The sequence below is a fragment of the Furipterus horrens genome, unplaced genomic scaffold, assembly GCF_987537825.1.
Source record: "Furipterus horrens unplaced genomic scaffold, mFurHor1.1.pri manual_scaffold_7, whole genome shotgun sequence".
NCBI classification, from domain to species: domain Eukaryota; kingdom Metazoa; phylum Chordata; class Mammalia; order Chiroptera; family Furipteridae; genus Furipterus; species Furipterus horrens.
This window is the reverse complement of record NW_028327177.1, coordinates 43,672,995-43,691,467: the sequence shown is the minus strand read 5'-3', so window position 1 is coordinate 43,691,467 and position 18,473 is coordinate 43,672,995. Positions and strand designations below refer to the sequence as shown.

The 18,473-nt window shown below is 44.9% G+C and overlaps 2 long non-coding RNA genes across 2 annotated transcripts; one reads left to right on the top strand and one right to left on the bottom strand.

The window, feature by feature from the left end:
- Positions 1-3,487: 3,487 nt before the first annotated feature.
- Positions 3,488-10,468, bottom strand: LOC150004363 (uncharacterized). The gene is made up of 3 exons (XR_016512288.1): positions 10,291-10,468; positions 3,875-3,965; positions 3,488-3,710 (listed from the first exon to the last, which is right to left on the bottom strand). It is a non-coding gene; the product is annotated as an uncharacterized LOC150004363 (long non-coding RNA).
- A 716-nt stretch (positions 10,469-11,184) lies between these two features.
- On the top strand, positions 11,185-18,237 carry LOC150004362 (uncharacterized). The gene is made up of 3 exons (XR_016512287.1): positions 11,185-11,332; positions 12,965-13,070; positions 17,845-18,237. It is a non-coding gene; the product is annotated as an uncharacterized LOC150004362 (long non-coding RNA).
- Positions 18,238-18,473: the final 236 nt, after the last annotated feature.

Below are 18,473 nucleotides of genomic sequence, written 5' to 3'. Positions count from 1 at the left end.
AGTTTTATATTTTATACTGTTTCATTTGAATAAGAACCCACTTCAGTGAAGATTCAAAGTCACTTGTTGACATTGAACGTTTTTTTTTCTTTCTTATTTTGCTCAAGGTCTTTCCTGATCAGGACCCCGAAGCCTGTGGCAATTGACAAATCTAGTATGTGAATTAATTTCTGCTGACTGGGAACACATGCAAGATCAAAGTGACATCCTGAGCACTCCATGCAGCCTTGGGATGCCCAGAGGAGATCGGTGCTTTGTCAATGATCTGTTATCGCAGGCTCTGCGTAAATAATTAAGGATGAGAAAGACAATATCATAGCAGCAACTAATATTTATGGAGCATTTTCTCTCTGTCTGGCACTTTTCATCCATCATCTCTTATGATCCTCTGAGACAGACAGTATTATTATCATCTTCATTGATGAGGAAATTGAGGTAAAGAGAAGTGAAATAACTTGTCCCAGGGCATACAACCACCAGGTGACAAAGTCAAGATTTGAATCCAGGTGTATCTTACTCAGACCCTGAACTCAACCATTTTATTTGTCTATTATCTTTTGGAGGAAGGAGGAGGGGAAAGACCTAGAACCAATAGTTAATAGGGTCCCCTGCCTTCTGGCAGATTATTTCTGATGTGTCAAGAATGTCCCTTGGCTCCACTCACCTCCCCACCCCTTAATTCTCCCAGGTGGCAGGTGTGGCTCTAGAAGGTTGACTGGAATGTTTCCTTTCAATGACTTTCACTCCTTATTTTCCTCCTTCCTTTCACCACATCCCAACCTTCCACCCCTCCTCTGTGATCTGTTTTTCTAGGTCCTCCTCTGCCCTCTCAAGTTGGATCAAGTCTCTGTCCGGCCTGGGTTCGATATGTAAAGAGGGTGCCAACTGAATCAAGTTTCCTCCTTTGAGGTGAATCGACAGGACACCCTCACTTCCTGTCTGTCTCCATGGTGGGCATTTCACTACACTGTTTCCCTGGGCCAGGGCTCCCACGAAAATGTCCCCTTTGTCAGCTCAGTGTTGGTTACAGAGGAAATGACACATGATCGCGTTACTGTCAACTGTTAGTTTTCTGGGGAAAGCCAAAGTGTTGCGTTGCTAAACTCTTACATTTTCAAGTATCCAAGAATGATTTTAGAAATGCCACAAAGTTTACTTTCTGAAAATGCCTCCTTTAGCTAGGGGAAAGACAATCCAAATGTCAAGGTGTTTTCCAGATGGATTTACCTGCTAGTGGGTATTTGGGTGCTGAGCCACATAGTATGTCTTTGATGGTGATAAAAGCCTGTATTGGCCATAATATTACAGCATAATCGTCATATGCTCATTTGCCTCAGTGAATTTGGCCGTAAGCACTCAGGCCAAAAAACAACATGATAGAGGGGGAAGCACAACAATATAACAGGCAATGCGATAGCCCTAGGAGGCTGGTGTGGGAGTCGGGAGTCTCATTCTCTCTGTGAGTCTCAGATGCCATGTGCCTTTGTGTATGAGCTCTGGGGCTCTAGCCTGGAGAGGTGGGTTCTCCACAAGCTCCCACATGTAAACCACAGCCCCAGATTGTGCTTTGCTGAAGGAGCAGTGGTTTGTCAGGAAGTGAGGAAAATCTAGATGTATTGGAGCAACTCTCTCCAGTGTGGCAGCTTCCTCAGGGATTTTCCAAGGGTATTTTTGAAAATTGGTAACTTTGCCCTGTGACTGTGGGAGGGGAGTCTTTTGGATGATAATGAGTGTATCACGTCCTGATAAGAATAACTATCACCTGCTAAGAAGCAATTATATTCCAAGCTTCTTTCTTTCAGCAAGTATTGTGTTAGGTTTATGTAGTATATCCTAAGAAATAATGAGGGCTGATCTTTCCAAGCTGTATGCAATTATGCCATTGTCCTCAGAAGCAAGTGCCTGGCGGTCCTCACTCTGCAGGTGCTCCATTATGGTGCCTGCACTGCATCGGAGAGGGCTGGAGGTAGGTCTCGCTTTCATGGCTCGGGCGGCCCCCTCCACCCCATGGTCATGCTTTTCTATGGGTTGACTTCACATTGGGGGCTGAGTTTCTCCACATGGTGGTTCCTGGCACTGTTAGCTTCCCAAGTGCAGCAGAAACGAAAAAAAAAAAGCTTCTCTTTGCAGAGTTATGGTAACAGTTCTGGAAGCCAGGTCCATGGACTCTCAGGTTTGGCTGAGACATGGTTTGGCTCACAGGCCCATCCTTGCCCCTGTCCCTGTAGCCAGGTGGATGTGATGCACTGAGGGGCCAGTCCCAGGGCTGGAGCTTGGGTAGGGCTCTCTTCAGTCCACTCCCTGCAAAAACAAAGTGACTGAAAGCCAGGGAGGTGATGTGCTCCAAGGAAGATCATGCCGCTGTGGCTTGAAAGACAGGCCATGGATGTGGACAAGCAAATGCAACAACCTATGTCAGCTTCTCAGACCCTCTCAGTCCCTGCTTCTTGCTCCCACTTCTCCTGTCACTACCATCCAGCCTCTCTCCTCCTCCTTCCTGCTACCTCCTAGAACTATTAACTCAGGGCTCTTACTGCCTCCCAGCTTCCACGCCTTCATGCCTTCTGTTTACTTTCTTCTCTGGGCCTCTTTCCATTTCTGCTTACTCCACTGTTGTTCCTTTTTTAATGGCTTGCTGCATTCCCTGAAAGTCCATCTGGTTGGGTTTGTTAGCATTTAGGGCAGAGTGTCCATATTAAGCAGTGTGGTCATGTCAGGCCACCTCGTAGCCTGCAGATCCTGGTTTCCTTCAGGTCAGACCCCTTTCCTAGGACAATCAAGCAAGATAGTAAAGCCATGTGCTGTGTCATCAATCAAGGGCCTATGCAGAAAGTATAATCTCTGGTTTTGTTCAGGAAGCATGGCAATCAGAGCTTTGTGGCCTAAAGAACATATTTAGTGTATCTTCTAAAGGGCCAGTCCCCATGAATTCTAGTATATGCTATAGAAACCTAAAACAATCTTTGCTGAAAGAAAGACCTTTGTAGAGACAATGATTTTCCTTTTCCTTTTTTTTTTTTTTTTTAAATGGTAGGTTTGAGTAAATCTACACCACTGTTGGGTGTGTGACTAGATGGAAACTCTAGAAACCAACAGTCTCAATGACTAAAGGAAAATGGGTTTGACAAGAAAAGATGAAAGGAGTTGTGAAAGGCTAAAAGGTGACCACGAGATGCTTTTTTAAAAAATAAAGGTGAAAAAGGACATTGCTCAGCTATTCCACACATACAGGGAGTGCTGGACCTGGCAGAGGGGTTTCAATAGGAGCAAGAAAGCACCTTATTAAAACCACAGGTTGCAGTACTGAGAAAAACTTCTGAATGATTCTAAGAGCATGTTTTTGATGAGGTGACAGAGGAGATGCCTGACTAGTTCAAGGGAATCAGGGGATTCAAGTTCATCATTTTGTTATTTGAATTCTGGGATAGAATAGGAAATGGGAAGCCCAATACTTCTTTGATTTTATTTTTAATAAAAGAGTCTTCATGTTATCTACCACGCTGTCTTCCTTCCATCCTAACTGTGATTACTAGTCGGTCAGGACCAGGGTGAGGCAAGCACACACTTTAAGGAGGTCTTCCCTCTCAGACGCCAACTCTGCACAAGCAGGAGTCTGAGAACCAGTGACCCCTTAACTTTTGTGCTGTGGGCTCCTGCCTGTGGCACTTGAGTCCCGGCCCTCTTCACAGAAGTGTGGTGGTTTCATTTTCCTAAAAATAAAACGTTTTGGTTGTTAGATGAGGTGAATCACTTTATTCTGCTAATTCTGAACCTGGTAGTGAACTCAAACTAAAAAGAACAATTTTCCCCTCTAATAGGCTGGCAGAGTTGTGTTACTTATCATTCTGTGAGCACCATTCTTCTAGATTTTTACCTGACTCCTCCAATGCCTTCAGGTAAACGGAAGGATCACCTGGGTCACTCGATGCTGACGAGGACGGCTTTGAGGCAATCACCAACCTAGACTGAAGGAGGAGATTCTATGAAAATCTGGCTTCATTGTCCCCAGGCTGCCTGACAGAATGCCTAGTGGGTGGCTCTCCTCCAGCCATAAAAAATGTCCTGAGAACCAGTAAGTGTTTCCCCCCAGACAACAGTGGGACCAGATAGTCTTCATTTCCTCACTGTCGGAGCGACACTGAATTCACTCATTCAGTCATTCATTCCTTCACTTCCTAAGAGGCCTTACTTTAGAAGCTGAATGTACCTCCTAAGCATAAGCATGAAATTTCCTGGAAAAATGGTCCCTGCTTCTTGCCCTACCAGAAACAGTTACATTCATTCAGGAGGATTCTTCTTCAAACATGTACTTTTGAAGGGAAAATCCCTAGAAACACTGACTTTGGCAGAGTTTGTTTTCAAGACTATATTGAAAAATAACTGTTTTGATTAATAGTTATGAATCATGTAAAAAAATATCAGATATTGGTGTTGTAACTCTAGGATGGGGTGTTGTGGAGAAATGAGCACTTTCCCTCTCCTGGGCTCACAAATGTCCTGGGGTTTTGCTTTAGTTTGCTTGTTTGTTTCAGTTAGTGCCAAGCTGGTGATGTCATCTGGGGGCTGTTTGGCTGGTTAGGATGGTCTTCCAGGGCCACTACCATGGCAAGTCCCTAGTTTGGCCTTGGGCTTCTCAGGGTACCTGGAGGTGTTTGGCTTAGAATCGCTTCTCGCTTAACAAAACCCACAAGGAACTGGCATGTCAACCCTGAGTCCAGCTAACGCATATTTAAAGCAAAATGTACCAACCAGTGGTCAAGAATATGTACAGCCTTGGTGGTTGCTGACAGCTGTCCATAAACGCTTCCTGCCTCCATTTCCACTGTAGGCAGGTATATCCCAGAACGCATGATAATGTTATTCATCGGTCATGTCATCCTCTTCCTCTTTTCCGCCAATAAATAATAGGGAAAGAGTGACAATTTTTGTATCTAACTCCCTTTTAGTTCCTATGCTGATCATTTGAACCTTGTAAGAAAAGTCTTCCTTGAGACTGGTACACTTCATTCACTCACTATGTTTGGCACAACCTCCTATTTGGTGACTTGGTATTACCTTCCTGAGAATGTAAGCTCATCCCTCTGTGGGGCTTAAATTTCTGGAAGTCATACATTCACTGACTCTCCCTTAGAGTCTATCATTTCTACGAACAGCTGACCTCATCTAGTATACCAAGGTTTTCCCCACACCCAAGGGGGCTTCCTGAAGCGCTGAGTGGGCCCTGATGTCGCCTCCATGTTCAGACAATTTTTACAACGAACACACAAAAGAAGAAGAAATGATTGATGTATCTATGAAACCAGAGCAAACTGAAGGTTCACTTTGCTCACTTCTGCTGAAGGTCAACTGCATTTAAGTGTAACAACAAATAAATGTTACATAGAAGTTTCAAAATATGAAAACTCTTATCACACAACACAAATACATCCACATGTGAAAGAGTGAGCCAACCAGGGAAAATATAATTGTATACTAAAAAACACTGAACCTACATATAATCTCACAATCGAGTTTAGTCTGACTTTAGTCTGAATATTTCTATTAAAAAACCCTTCTGACAGAAAGGTAGATGATGTCTCATTTATACTCTAAGTAACAGACTGAAAATGCATATCAATGCCAGTCTGTGTGCTTAGGTCTTGCTTGTTAAAACTCTCACAAAAGGTGGAGATGATTGATAAGAGGACCAACTCTAGGTTGTTTCTTTGTAGCCCACTTTCTTACCCTCCGCTCCCATTATAAGTTGGCTTTCTTTCACTAGGAAGACTCAAAGCAAAAAAAAAAAAGTACTGATTATTCAGAATTCTGGCCTTGCTGGAAAACCACCATTGGAGGGGCCAGGAAACGACATTTTCAGCTTCCTGTGGTATATGAATTATAAACCATACGTGTGAAACCAGGGAAATGCATATATTTCAGGAAAATCTCCCCCTCTGTCTGGAGTTGTTGTGTTTTGTCTTATGTGAATCTAATCCCTGCATCTTCCTATAGAGCATCTACGGTTCCTGCCGGAAGGAAACAGAAAACTTCAGTTCTCTGAAGGAAACCTACTTCGTGTGCCGCTCACAGACCTTTACTGGAACCTGTTTCACTGGAACCCGTTTCCTTGGTCAGACACACGGGTTTAGCTAAGCTGTGACATTAGCACAAAGATAAAACCCATGAAGTTTTTCTTGTTGCAAAAAAGCTGTCTGCTTCCTCTGTGGAGAAACAATGAATCCTTGATTTTGAAGGGACTCCATGAATGTAAGGATGAACATGGACACTCCTCTTTTATTTGAATTTTGCCTTTCCCTTGGGTGAGGGCTGCTTGTGAGTTATTCAAAGATTTGGCAGTACTGGAAGACTATGTTACTGGGTTTGTGGCTGCATTTGGCTCCTACCATTGTGCAATAAACCTATGTTCTGCTGGTTTCCTGAGTTAAGAGCAAAAATGACTAAATGGAATGCCCATAAATACTTTAAACACTCAAAGAAAATTGGAAGTAGTAGGAAATATTACATTTGAAGTCCCAGAATATTTCATGTTTACTTGTGTGGCTAGAATAAGTGTACAAGCTGATGAATTAACCTCTGATGCATTTGGAAATATTACCCTGATGTGCATTTAACTTGTTCACATGGTAAGTTCATTTTCTCTAGACTCCAATCTGATTTTAACTTTTCTTCATGATCACGTGTATTTGTCATTTTGTTTTGACTTCAAAATGATATCTACCTCTGAGAGTATTTCTCTATTTATTAATTTAACAAATAATGTTGCTTGTCCCAGAAGCACTAGGCATCAAGGATGGAGTGGAGAACAACACTGAATGTATACCCCTGTCCTGCTGGCTCTTATGACTCAGAGAAGGAAATAAACAAGTAGGAAAACAAAGAATAAGTTATTTTACATGATGTTAAGTGCTGTGAAATAAAAGAGTACTAGGGTGATTTGAATGATTTGAAGGAAGGTCTTTGTAATGTGGAAACATTTAAATTGAGAATGAAAAAAGTTAGCCAGGCAAAGGCAGGATATTTCAGGCAGCAGAAGCATGTGCAAATGCCCTGAGGTATGAATGTTTTTGGCAAAGAATGAGCTCCTGACTCAGAGTTGGAGGATAGTGATGTGGTCTGCTGGGGTAACTAGGCTGTAGGCTGGCCTGGGTGGTGCTGGCTTGTAGGCCAAGGGAAGCAGTTGGAGATTTTCTGAGCACTTGGGATGGGAAGCCATCAGAGGACTTTAACTAAAAGCAGGGCTTAGTTTACATTTTAAAAAGAGCTTCCTGGCTACTTTCTGGTGGAGAGGAGGTGGGGAAGGAGTGGAAGTCAGGGCTTTCTTTTTAAGGATTAAATGAAATAATAAATGCTTAGCATTTGGTGCAATACTTGACACATAATAACTACCCAGTTCATGTCAGTGATTGTTATTAATTATTATCAATATTAATAACAATAACACTTCAGTTTGGCATCATACTCTAATGGTATAATTTAAACATGCACACCTGAAATTAAATGTCTTCTCTGATTTCATTCAGTACAATGTCAAAAAACAAATTAGGTCAGGAATTGAGAAGTGACTCTATTGGCCTACGTGCGACTCAAAAGTAAAGCCAATATTGATTGCTAAACTCTTTATTGTGTTATTGTCCATATAGTAAGCTGCATGTATTGAGTGAAAACTTTTTAATGAGTAAGTTTGTGAAACATTTTTTCACTAAATTAGTATACCAATCTATAAAAGAAGACACCCTCCCCACCATTACAGTTGACATTCAATATTATATTAGTTTTAGGTGTATAGCATAGTGGTTGGACATTTAAAAAGATACTTCTTGAAAACACTTTATTTTCCAGACATCATGGCATTATCTTCTGTGAGATTTACTTCTGATCCCACCAAAGATATATGTAGAGAGAATGATGTTTGGAAAACTAGCAATTATGTACTAGATCTCCAGCTTTGGAAAAGGGTCTTTATTGTACTCCATTCTCCTTGCTCCCTGGTCAGTTTTGAGCACCTAATGACATCTTAACCTTCAGGCAGTAGGGTAGAACTGAGAACTGCTGAGTAACTTTGTGCATGCTCCTGGACCTCTCTAAACCTCAGCTTCCTCATCTAGCAAATGGTTGTAATAATCATGTCCTCCTTCTGAATCTGTGAAGCTAAAACGAGGGAATTCATTAAAATGTTTTCATAGTGTCTGACACATGAAAAGAGCTCAACAATTGTTAACTGGTGAGGTTATTGCTATTATTTGAAGGCCAAAGTACCTGCTCTCCTTTATCTGACCACTTTAATTGCAGATAAAAAGGATAGTTTTGGCATTCCAGGTAAAAATGTCTTTGGTTATCAGAAAACTTTAGTGTGATGATTTTGGATCGTTTATCTATGACCCTAATCTGACCCCGGAGCCAGGGTGAAACCTGGAAAAGAGCCCCAGGGCCCTGGCTCCAGCTGTCCAATCTAAAGGCACAGGCTCTGCAGCTCGGTGAGAGGTGGTCCTCCAAAGGCTGCTGGAAATTACACTTGTAACCTGGGAGTCTGAAAAGCCAAGGGGTCTGGGGTTCCAATTCCCTCTGTCCTCTGCCTTTCTAACTGGCAGTAATTATCTTTGTAATGCTCTAATGCTAAATAATGATGCTGCTAATGTACGCTGCATTTTCACGCACAGGTGCCAGCTGTTACCTCGCCGGGCAGCTGACCGCCTGGTGCACAGTCAGGAGCATTCACTGGGCCCAGCCCCTGCGCGCACAAACAAAACAAAGGCGGCTCAGCCTTCCTACCGATCCGCCGGCCCTTCCCCCTCGGCCTGAAGGAGGCCCTTCTCCCTCCCTTCCCAGACCTTTCGGCCCTCCCCCCTTCCTCGCCCCTTCCCCCCATTGCCCTCCCTTCCACTGGTGTTTTCTTCCTGCGACAGAAATCCAGGAAACCGCCCCCCCCCCACACACACACACTTCCTCTACCCACAATTTTCTCCAGGGCCTGACTCACACACAATTCGGCTTGATTTGGAGTTCCCTTTTCTCTGTCCCATGAGAAACCCCAACTCTGCCATTCATTTCTGGGAGTACCGGCTGGCCAGATAAGGTTGCTTATTTTTGAGTCCTATAATTGATCTTTCATCATCATTAAAAAAAAAAAGGAAGAGAAAAAAAAGGCATACCGAAGACAAATGACCAGAGAACAAATGTGAGGCTGTTGGCCTTTCGCACACATTCACACACATACACAGACACACACATACAAAGGCTCTTTACACATTGGTCCACAGAGCAGCCTTCAGCAGACACATCTGCACGATGAGTCGGTTTTCAGTAACTTTAATCTCCTCTAATTCATTGTTTCTGTGGTGCTGGTTACAGTCGCTAAGAGGGTGGAACAGCAGGCCAATTTGGCACACAAACAAATTTAAATGTGAACCGAGGGGTTTGCCCACCTTATGATGAGAGGTTGAGTTGCTGCCAACAGAACAAAACAAAAACAAAACAATAGGTGGGGTTGATGAGGGTTGGGGACAAGAGTTGCAATTTCTAAACAGGGTGGGGGTTCCTTTAATCTTGACAGCACGAATAATAACGGGGTCACAGCACATTTGCTCCGGAGTAAGACAAAGAGCAAGGTGGGGCCGAGTGGCCTGCGGGCTGAGCTGGACGCCGCAGAGGGGCCTTGGTTTTGCGCGCCCGCCGCAGCCTCCGCGCAGCCCCTGCCGCTGCATTTAACCTTGACTTTCCTCTCCTCGCATCTGGCACGGGAGGAAAGCCGGTCCAGATGGGCGTCCTGAGTGTGACCACTCCCGCCCGCCTCCGCGCTCTCGCGCAGATGTTGCCCGCGGCTCCCGCGGCCCCACCACGCCGCCCACGAAGCCGCACACCCTGAGCGCGCGGGGGTGTCGGGTGCAACTCGCACCTTCCCGGCATGCCCCTGGTGCCTGCCCCCTGGCCGGGTCCCGCTGGGACCTGAGCGCCGAGGCCATTGCCGGGTGCTCCTGCGGGGTCCCCGGGAACAATGACAAGCCTGTGCTGGCTGATTGGCGCGGTGTGGGGGTGGGGGTATGGCCCCGCTGAGGGCGCGTCCAGCAGCGCAGGGCTCCGAGCCGTTCCAGGGCCCTAGACCCGAACCGCCCTCGGGGCGCTGGGGGCGGGTAGGGTCCTCGGAGACCCAGGCGACCCTCCCTCCCAGACTACAGTGTCGCCCGTGCCGGGCAAGTCAGTGTCGCCAGCGCCGGGCAAATCCATGGAGACAGACCACGCAGTGACAGGCCGGAGGCGGCTGATGAGATCCATAATTTATGATGTTGTTCTTACCAGTCGGGTTTGGGATTTCACAAGCGTTGTCTGTTCCCTTCTCGTTTGTTGCTTCCATCTATCCGGAGAAGGCACCTCTTCCCCTTCCCGAGACAGTGGCATTTGCTTCCTGAATTAATGCGATTGTAAAAATAGAGGAGTTGCTGAGGGGGCTGAGGGGGACACAGGTCAGGAGAAGGGCTGAAAGAGAGAGCGCTTTGTCCACTGGATACCTTCGACTAATTTTACCCAAACTGTAGAGAAAAATAACTCTATTTCCAGAGTTTTTTTTGGGGGGGGGGGTAGGGGGGCGCTGAGGAGTAGTGAGAACAGGTCCTCCTCTGCCACTACTACCACGACCCATCATCTTCCTCATTGAGCAATGCACCTCTGCGCCCTAAGTGATTTATTTTAGCACCACAGGCCTGCAAAAATGATGACTTAGGCTGCAGGAAGGGAAGGGGTTAATTGCTCCTCCTTGCGTTTTAGTGCAATAATAGGTGATAGGCACCACAAAGGACCCTAAAGTAAGCTAGGGGAAGTTTTCTTTCTTCTTCTCTTTGTCTTTGTTTTCCTTTTCTTGAAAAGAAATTTATTTTAGGAGCATCGTTTTTCTCCTCTGTAGGCAGTGTGGCTCAGTGGAATGCAGACCAGAGAAGGGCTGTAGCAAAGGCTTGTTGAGGTGGGGACCCAGGGAAGAGGGGTCTAAAGTGGTCGCATCCATTCCCGTGGCTGCATGTGCTCAGAGGCCCTTTTCACCTGGGCTGAGGGCAGAACAGGCCTGGGATGAGCTGGGAACTCCAGAGCCAGCAGTCCCTGCAGATGGCTGGGTCATTCTGTGGTTTACAAATGACCATGTCAGGTTGAAGCCACAGTAGCTGTGGTTATAGGCAACTGTGATTAGTCACACAGTTAGTGACCCAGTTACAGCACACCCTCTTTTAAGAGGACATTATTCAACATCTTGCTAGCTCGGATTCAGAAATGTTCCATGAATACAAGGAAAATGAAGACTGCAAGGGGCGGGAGATGGAAACCTATGGTGTGGGTTCACTGTCAGAAGGCTGGTTTTCTGAAAAGGAGCAAATCTGGGGTGTGACTTTTGAGGCACACAGCATTTCACTGAACTTTGACTAGAGATTGCTTTCCCAGTTCAGGTATGGCCTTTCGGAAGGGAGTGTGGGAGAGAGAGAAAGCACCTCTTGAGTTACCTGGGGAGCTTTGACTTGGCTTGTTTGTTCTTGGCCATCTGTAAAATGAAAGTGGGAGGCAGGAAGGGGAAGAAGAACCCTACATATGGAGGTTTGTGTGGGTTTTTACTTTTTAAAAATAGCATTTCTTTTTACCACAATGGCACAGGAACTTGTAAATATGAACCCCCAGCAATAGTAAACAAATTAGTTTAGGTTCTTTTATCTGAAAAGTAAGTAGAGCAAGTCTGTCTCTGTCTTTGACTCTGTCTTTCTTTACAAAGAGGAAATGCAAAGTGAAATTCCCCCTGCTCTTAAAGGCTTCTTTGCTGGTGTTTGTCCAGGAACAAACAGTCTTTTATTCGAATGGTCTCCAAAAGTTCATAAGCAAAAAAAGTGTCCAACGTCTGGTTACCCACAATACAGTCTCGGGCTGCATAGTGACGCTTTTCTGTCCTGAATTTGTGATCTGCTATCAGAGTCCTTTAATTTCTCTGAACAGAAGGCTCTTTAGAAGAAGAAAGCTGGGGGGTGGGGAGAAACATTGGAATCAGTCCCCGCTGCCCCCACCCCTCAGCTTCGGCTGTTTTCTTCCAGTCGGCAAGTAGGGCTTTAATTCTTCTGATCTTTCCCAGCATCTTACTGAGGTGAGGGCCAGAGAAGGGTTAACCCAGGCCAAGGGCAGGTTTCCCTGCTGGCCTATTTTGCTGGGGTGGAGCAGCTGGCCAGCACCACCTAGGAACTGCTTATAAAAAGGAGACGCCCTACTCCCGGTGCCCTTTATCTCCTTTGGAGATTTTTCTTTACAGCGTGTTTTATACAATCTTCAGAGCTGAACATCTTTTTTAAAGTCATAGATTCCCTTTAACCATTGGGGCTTTACAGCCATTCCTGACATTCCGAATGCAGCATGCAGTGAGATGAAAGGGAAGAGGCAAATAATTAGGGAGAAGGTGGACAACCATTGGAGGGATGGGTAAAAATAATTACTTGGAACTAAACTTAATTGCTTAAAAACAATTTTAAACATTTGGTCACTTATGGATGGGAGCTTCAATTTAAATTAATTCAATTTGTCACACTTTTACTGAGCATACTCAGTAAGAGCCAGGTGCTTTCCTAGGGGCCATGGACACAGGAGGGAGCAAGACACCCCAAAGCCATGTGCTCCTGGAATTTATATTCTAGACAGGGAGAGAGCTAATAAGTATTTTTAAAATAAGTTTTGGATATGGATGTGTGTTTTGAAAATAATAAAACAGGACAGAGAGAAGGCCTATCTAAGGACCTGAGAGTTGAGCTGAGATGTGGACGGGAGAGGAAGGCAGCCTTGGAAGTCAGCTGCTTGGGAGAAGTAGTCCAGGCAGAAGACTCAAAGGCCTGAGACTGGGATGAGTTGCTTGAGTTTCAGAGACACAAAGAAGGTGGATCACAGGGTTGGTGACAAGAAAGGTGGAGAGGATGCTCAGGGTTCCTTCACTTTCAGATTCTTTTGAACTCTCCAGGGTTGGTGATTTGCACAACTCCAGGGGGCACTGTCCTAACTTACAGCCTGCCAGCAACCAGCATCTGCCCTGACTTTCACATGCAAACCAGCAAAGCAGCTGAGAGGTGAGGAACAGTCCCTTTATCTACAAATCTTTGACTTGACTTGAAAGCCAGCAATACTGATGGAAAGCAGAAGACTGCTATTGTAGAGCAAAAGAAAAAAAAAAAACTGTTTGAGGTGGGGGAGGGGAAGTAAAGGTGGTGTGTCTTGTGGAGTTGGCCAACTGATGGGGACAGGCTTGGGTTACATAGGTCTGAGGTCAGAGATCCATGACACAAAGCAGAACCAATAGTCCCCCTCTGGAGAGACTTGTGCCCACCAGAAGCAATCATCTCAGACCTGAAGTGGCCTCTATTTCTCCTCTTCCTTTTCCTCTGTACACATCCCAGGGCTGTGACATCCAGTCCCCAGATCTGCTTCAAATTTCTTCCAGGAGGCCGGGGGCGTCCCTCCCTTACTCTTTGGCCTGTCACAGCATCCAGGGTGTGAGGTGACAGATTTGGCTGTTTGCTCCCATAAAAGAACCAAGTCGCCTCTGAATTTCCTAGGAGAAGAGCCCCCCTCTCTCTTCTTTCTGCTTTACTCTTTCCCTAAATTTAGATTTTTGATGGGTAGGGGTTTTCCAGTTTGGGGGTAGAATACGAGGGAGAAAAAGAAAGGAATATTAAATGAGGCGGCAAGAAGAACAGAATCTAGGGGGGAGGAGGGTGTGGGGTGACCCCTCTGACGTTAATTCCTAGATCCCTATGTTTGGGAAAGAGAATTGTTTTTACCTGTAAGCAGACTGCCTACTCCAGAATTGACTGACCTTTTGTGGCTTTTTAAAAAATGGATCTCCCCCCCCCCCCACCGCCACTCCGGCCACAGCTGTTTGCTTCAGGCAAGCCCCCCAGCAGGGTTTCTAACTTGTCTGGATTGCCCACATCCCTTTCTTGTGTGTGTGTAATTAAAATATTTTTTTAAGAAAGATTTTGTTTATTTATTTTTAGAGAGGGAGGGAGAGAGAGAGGGAAAGAAACTTCTATGTGTGAGAGAAACATCTATCAGTTGCCTCTCCCATGCCCCCAGCTGGGACCTGGCCCACAACCCAGTCATGTGCTCTGACTGGGAGTCAAACCAGTGACTTTCTGGTTTGCTGTACAACGTCCAACCCACTGAGCCACACTAGTGAGGGCAGTATGTATGTAATTTTAAAAACATTTTTTATTTATTGATTTGAGGTGGGAAAGGGGGCATCAACTTGTTACACTTATTCTTGTACCCATTGGTTGCTTCTTGTATGTGCCCTAACGAGGGATCAGATCTGCAACCTTGGGGTATTGGGGTGATGCTCCAACCACATGAGGTACACACGGCCAAGGCCTGCATCCCTTTCCTCTCAGGATCTCTGCCTCCTTCCTGGGTTGTGGGGAGTTTTACCACAGGGGCTCTGGGGAGTGGATGAGCTGTTCTCCATCTCTGCTCTGTGTGATCTCTCTGGCTCCTTGGCCATTGAAAAGCATCCAGAATGGCAAGCCTGGGGCTGGCTGCATTTCCAGTCAGGCAGGGAGAAGGCTCAGGAGAAGCCCTCCCTCGCCCCTCTACTCAGGCCCAGGGAGGCAGCAGCTGGTGGCAAGGCCCAGTCTCCTCTCTCACACTTGCTTCCTAACCTTGCCACACTTAATCAGAAAAATGTCCTGGCTTCCTATCTCTTACAGCTTCAATTCTCATCCAGAATAGAGCCTGCTGTTTTGTTTTGTTAAGCCACTCAGAGTCAAAGCAAACCGATATATATCCTATTCCACCTTTCCCTTCATCTTCCAAGATTCAGCTTTGGCTTCCAAGACAATGGGTTTGAATCCTAGCTCTGTGCCTTTTACTGCCCAGACGGTTCTGATCAGTTCTATGATTTCTCTGAGTCTCGGCTCATTTGTCAAATGAGGGTAATAATGGCACCTCTTAATTCAATAGCTGAATTAAGTGAAATCACTGATGAAGAGTTCCTTGAAACATGCCTAGCCTATGGCAAGGGCTCAAATCAAATGATCAGCATTGAATACTGCAAACCAACCCCTCTTAAAGTCTCTCCTGCCCTGGCTTTTGTAACCTCACACTACGTCCAGATGACCTCTGATCTAGGCCTCCCTCTTTGTCTCCTTGAAGTTTTGATCCCAGTCTTCTCTGCTCTTTTTAACCTAACTGGGGAGTTCCCACTGGCCTTGTACTTGGCTCACCTTGTAGTATCTCCCTCAGTCATTTTGCAACTATCAACTCCACATGGGTCCCTTCTGAATTGTCATCCCCTGGCCTCACCTCTCTGCAGCTGAATTCCTGTGACTCTCGGTTCCACTGGGACTTCTCATGTCATCACAAACCCAATCTGTCTAAAAATCAAATCATCGTCTTCCCTCTAAATCAGAAATCCTTCCCAACTTCCCAACGTATGACTCTATTCATGGAGCTACTGTGGTTCCATCTTCTCCTGAATACCCTTCCTCTTCACCACTGCCTTCATCTTCTGAGACTGAGTCTGAAGCATTTTCCTATAATTATTTTCTTTCCTCCATATGCATCTAGTTCCTGAGTGCTTCATGACTGTAATGTCCTAGTTTCTACCTAACCTGCCCCCACCCATTCCCCACCAAGCTCCACGTTCTCTCTGATCTGTTCTGCAGTAGACTGATTGGCCCCCACAGGCGGCCTGTGGGAGAGAGACAACAGTCTGGTCTCTTAACTAAACCTCATTGTATGAACTTGATTTCCTCATTTGAATCACATGCTCCTGCATGGATGTAGTAGAAATTTTTTGGCTTATGTTCATGCTAAGTTTGAGTTAGGAGGAGAGACTTCTGGAAAGGCCCATGAAGTTTGATTTGCATGAAGATTCATGAGGGTCCCACGTAAGGGCTCAATTTAAGGGCCAGAAGAGTCAAAGTGTAATCAGAGTAATGAGAGGATAAACTACAGGCCTAGTGCAAAAAAGGAGGAGACATTTCAGGTGCACTAATAATAGTAACAGTCAATATTACCATTAGTATTGTTGTCTAGCCTCCTCGCCCACCCTCCCTTTCAGGCTTTGCACTAGATCCTTAAAAAGTGTAAGCTATAACAAAGTGAGTAGAAGAGCTAGTTCACAAAAATATCTATGAGAACAACATTTTGATGTACAAATGCATTTATCCCTCCAGTGCTTCCTAAGCATGCACTGTGGGCTCAGCAGTGGGGATGTAGCTGCACCAATTTTACAGTCGTTACAAATGAGTAACAACCATGAAGATCAGCACATGCTGTGGGTGGGCAGGAACAGAAGGTCACAGGCCACATGTTGGGGATACCTCACCTGAAACAGAGAGTCAGGTGAGGCTTTGCAGAAGACATGGAAGCTATGCTGACACACTAGAGGACAGTAGGAGTCAGCCAGGTAGAGGAACAGTTCCACACAGAGGGGAACAGGGTACACAAAAGTCCTTCAGGTAAAGAAGCATGACATTTTTGAGGAACTGAAAGAGGTTCAGCCTGAGCAGAGTGTGGGCAGGATGCTGAGAGTCAGGACTGGAGAGGGGACAATGAGCAGGACATTGTAGATAGCACACGTGAGTTTTGGTTTTACCCTAAAAGGCAAAGGAAAGCCATGGGAGGATTTTAAATACTGGTGTGTGTGTGTGTGTGTGTGTGTGTGTGTGTGTGTGTGTGTGTGTAAGGGGCAAACTTGAGTATCAGAAGGGTACTGGAGGGGAGCCAGACTAAGTCAGGGAAACCAGGTAGGAGGTTGCTGCACATACTAAATGTGAGGTGATGGAGCCTGGACTAGGCAGAGCAGTGGAAGGGCAGAGAAATAGATGGATCTGAGCAATATCTGAGAGGACTTGTAATAGTCTGGGTATGGGATGTGAAGCAGAGAGGAACGTTGAGGATAACTCCTAGGTTGCCGACTTATAAGAGTGGTAGGATGTTAGTAACATTTGCTGAGTTTGAAAACACTAGGGGAAGTGGATGAGTTCGCTTGTGTGCATGTTAGGTTGGAGGTTCCTGAGACACATCCAGGACGATCTGAGTTTGGGGACCCTGGTCATCATTGGCAAAGCCAGGAGAGACTTGAGAAAATCACTCAGTTAATTGGTGTTTATTTGTGCTGTAGTCTGGGGTCTTTTGGTTGTAAGGAAGGAAATTCACTCAAGCTAGCTCAAATAAAGTGTGGAATTGTTAGGATACACAGCTTCATGGACTCTGCTGCCTGCAGGGAAACTGAGGGTAGGAAGGGCTCTTCTGAGCCACACAAGGCAATGTGGCCCCTCATTCCTTCATTTCTGCTTCCCTCCCCTCTGGTAGACCAGTCTTCTCTGCTCATCCACGAGGCCTCCATCCTCCATATAAACTTTGCTCCCTCTAGGGCTGACTCCTGCTCTCGCCCTGCAACGAACCTAACACCTGGATTAAAAAGCTTATTATGATTTCATGTTTATACATCTCTTTATTCAAATTTTTGAGAAGAGAGGATCTGATTGACAATAAGAAGTGAATGGCTTTACAGCTTTGGATCAGGTGATCATCCTTGGTTCAAGTAGTGGCAACAGCATGTGTGTATGTGTATGTGTGCCTCTGTGTGCATGTATATGTGTGTGGGTATATGCATGAGTATATGTATATGTGTATATATGTGTACATATGTGTACATGCATGTGTGTGTATATATGTGTGTGTACATGAGTTGGGGTGTGATTTTGTCTGAGGGGAGTGGTCAGGCCAGTTTTACAGTTTAGTACAGAGCTTTAGGTTGAATACAATGTTGACACATTACCTATTTCCTTGTCTAACCCATTAAATGTTGATTTTGCTATTTCTCTGTGTTCCCTGTAGCAGGAAGAAAGAGCCTGGGCAGACGAGGCTGAGTCTGCATGTCTCCTTTCCCAGTGAGATGTTGGCACGTTTACATCTACACTTAGAGCTTTATTCCTCCAGTCTGGAAGGCCAGTGATTGCCTACTTCTCCGGGAGAGAGAATTAAATGAGATAATTCTGTGAAATGCTTGACAGATGGAAGAAAGCACTAGGTGACTGCTCCTTCCTTCCTTTTACTTCTCCTTTATGCTTGCTTGTTCAAGTTACTGTTTTCCCAGAGGACAGGAATATACTTGTCACTTTTTAATAGTGATTCTTATGCATGAGTATTAATAAATGTTTATAGAATGATTATGTACTTTATTCCATTAAAAATAGTTGTAATCACTCAATAACATTTTGGAAAATTGAAGTGAGGAAAAACCACTTACCATAATCCTACCATCTAAATAAAAACTAAAACTATTTGATGTATTTTTCAGCTTTTTTCTTAGGCATTTCTTAATGAAATAGAATCATAATTTACACATAAAATTCAGCATTTTAAAGTGTTTAAACAAATTATTTGTAGGATAAAATATGTATACCTTAAAACATTTAATTTTCATGAATCTGGAATATTGATTAGCATCTTACTCTAATTTTCTC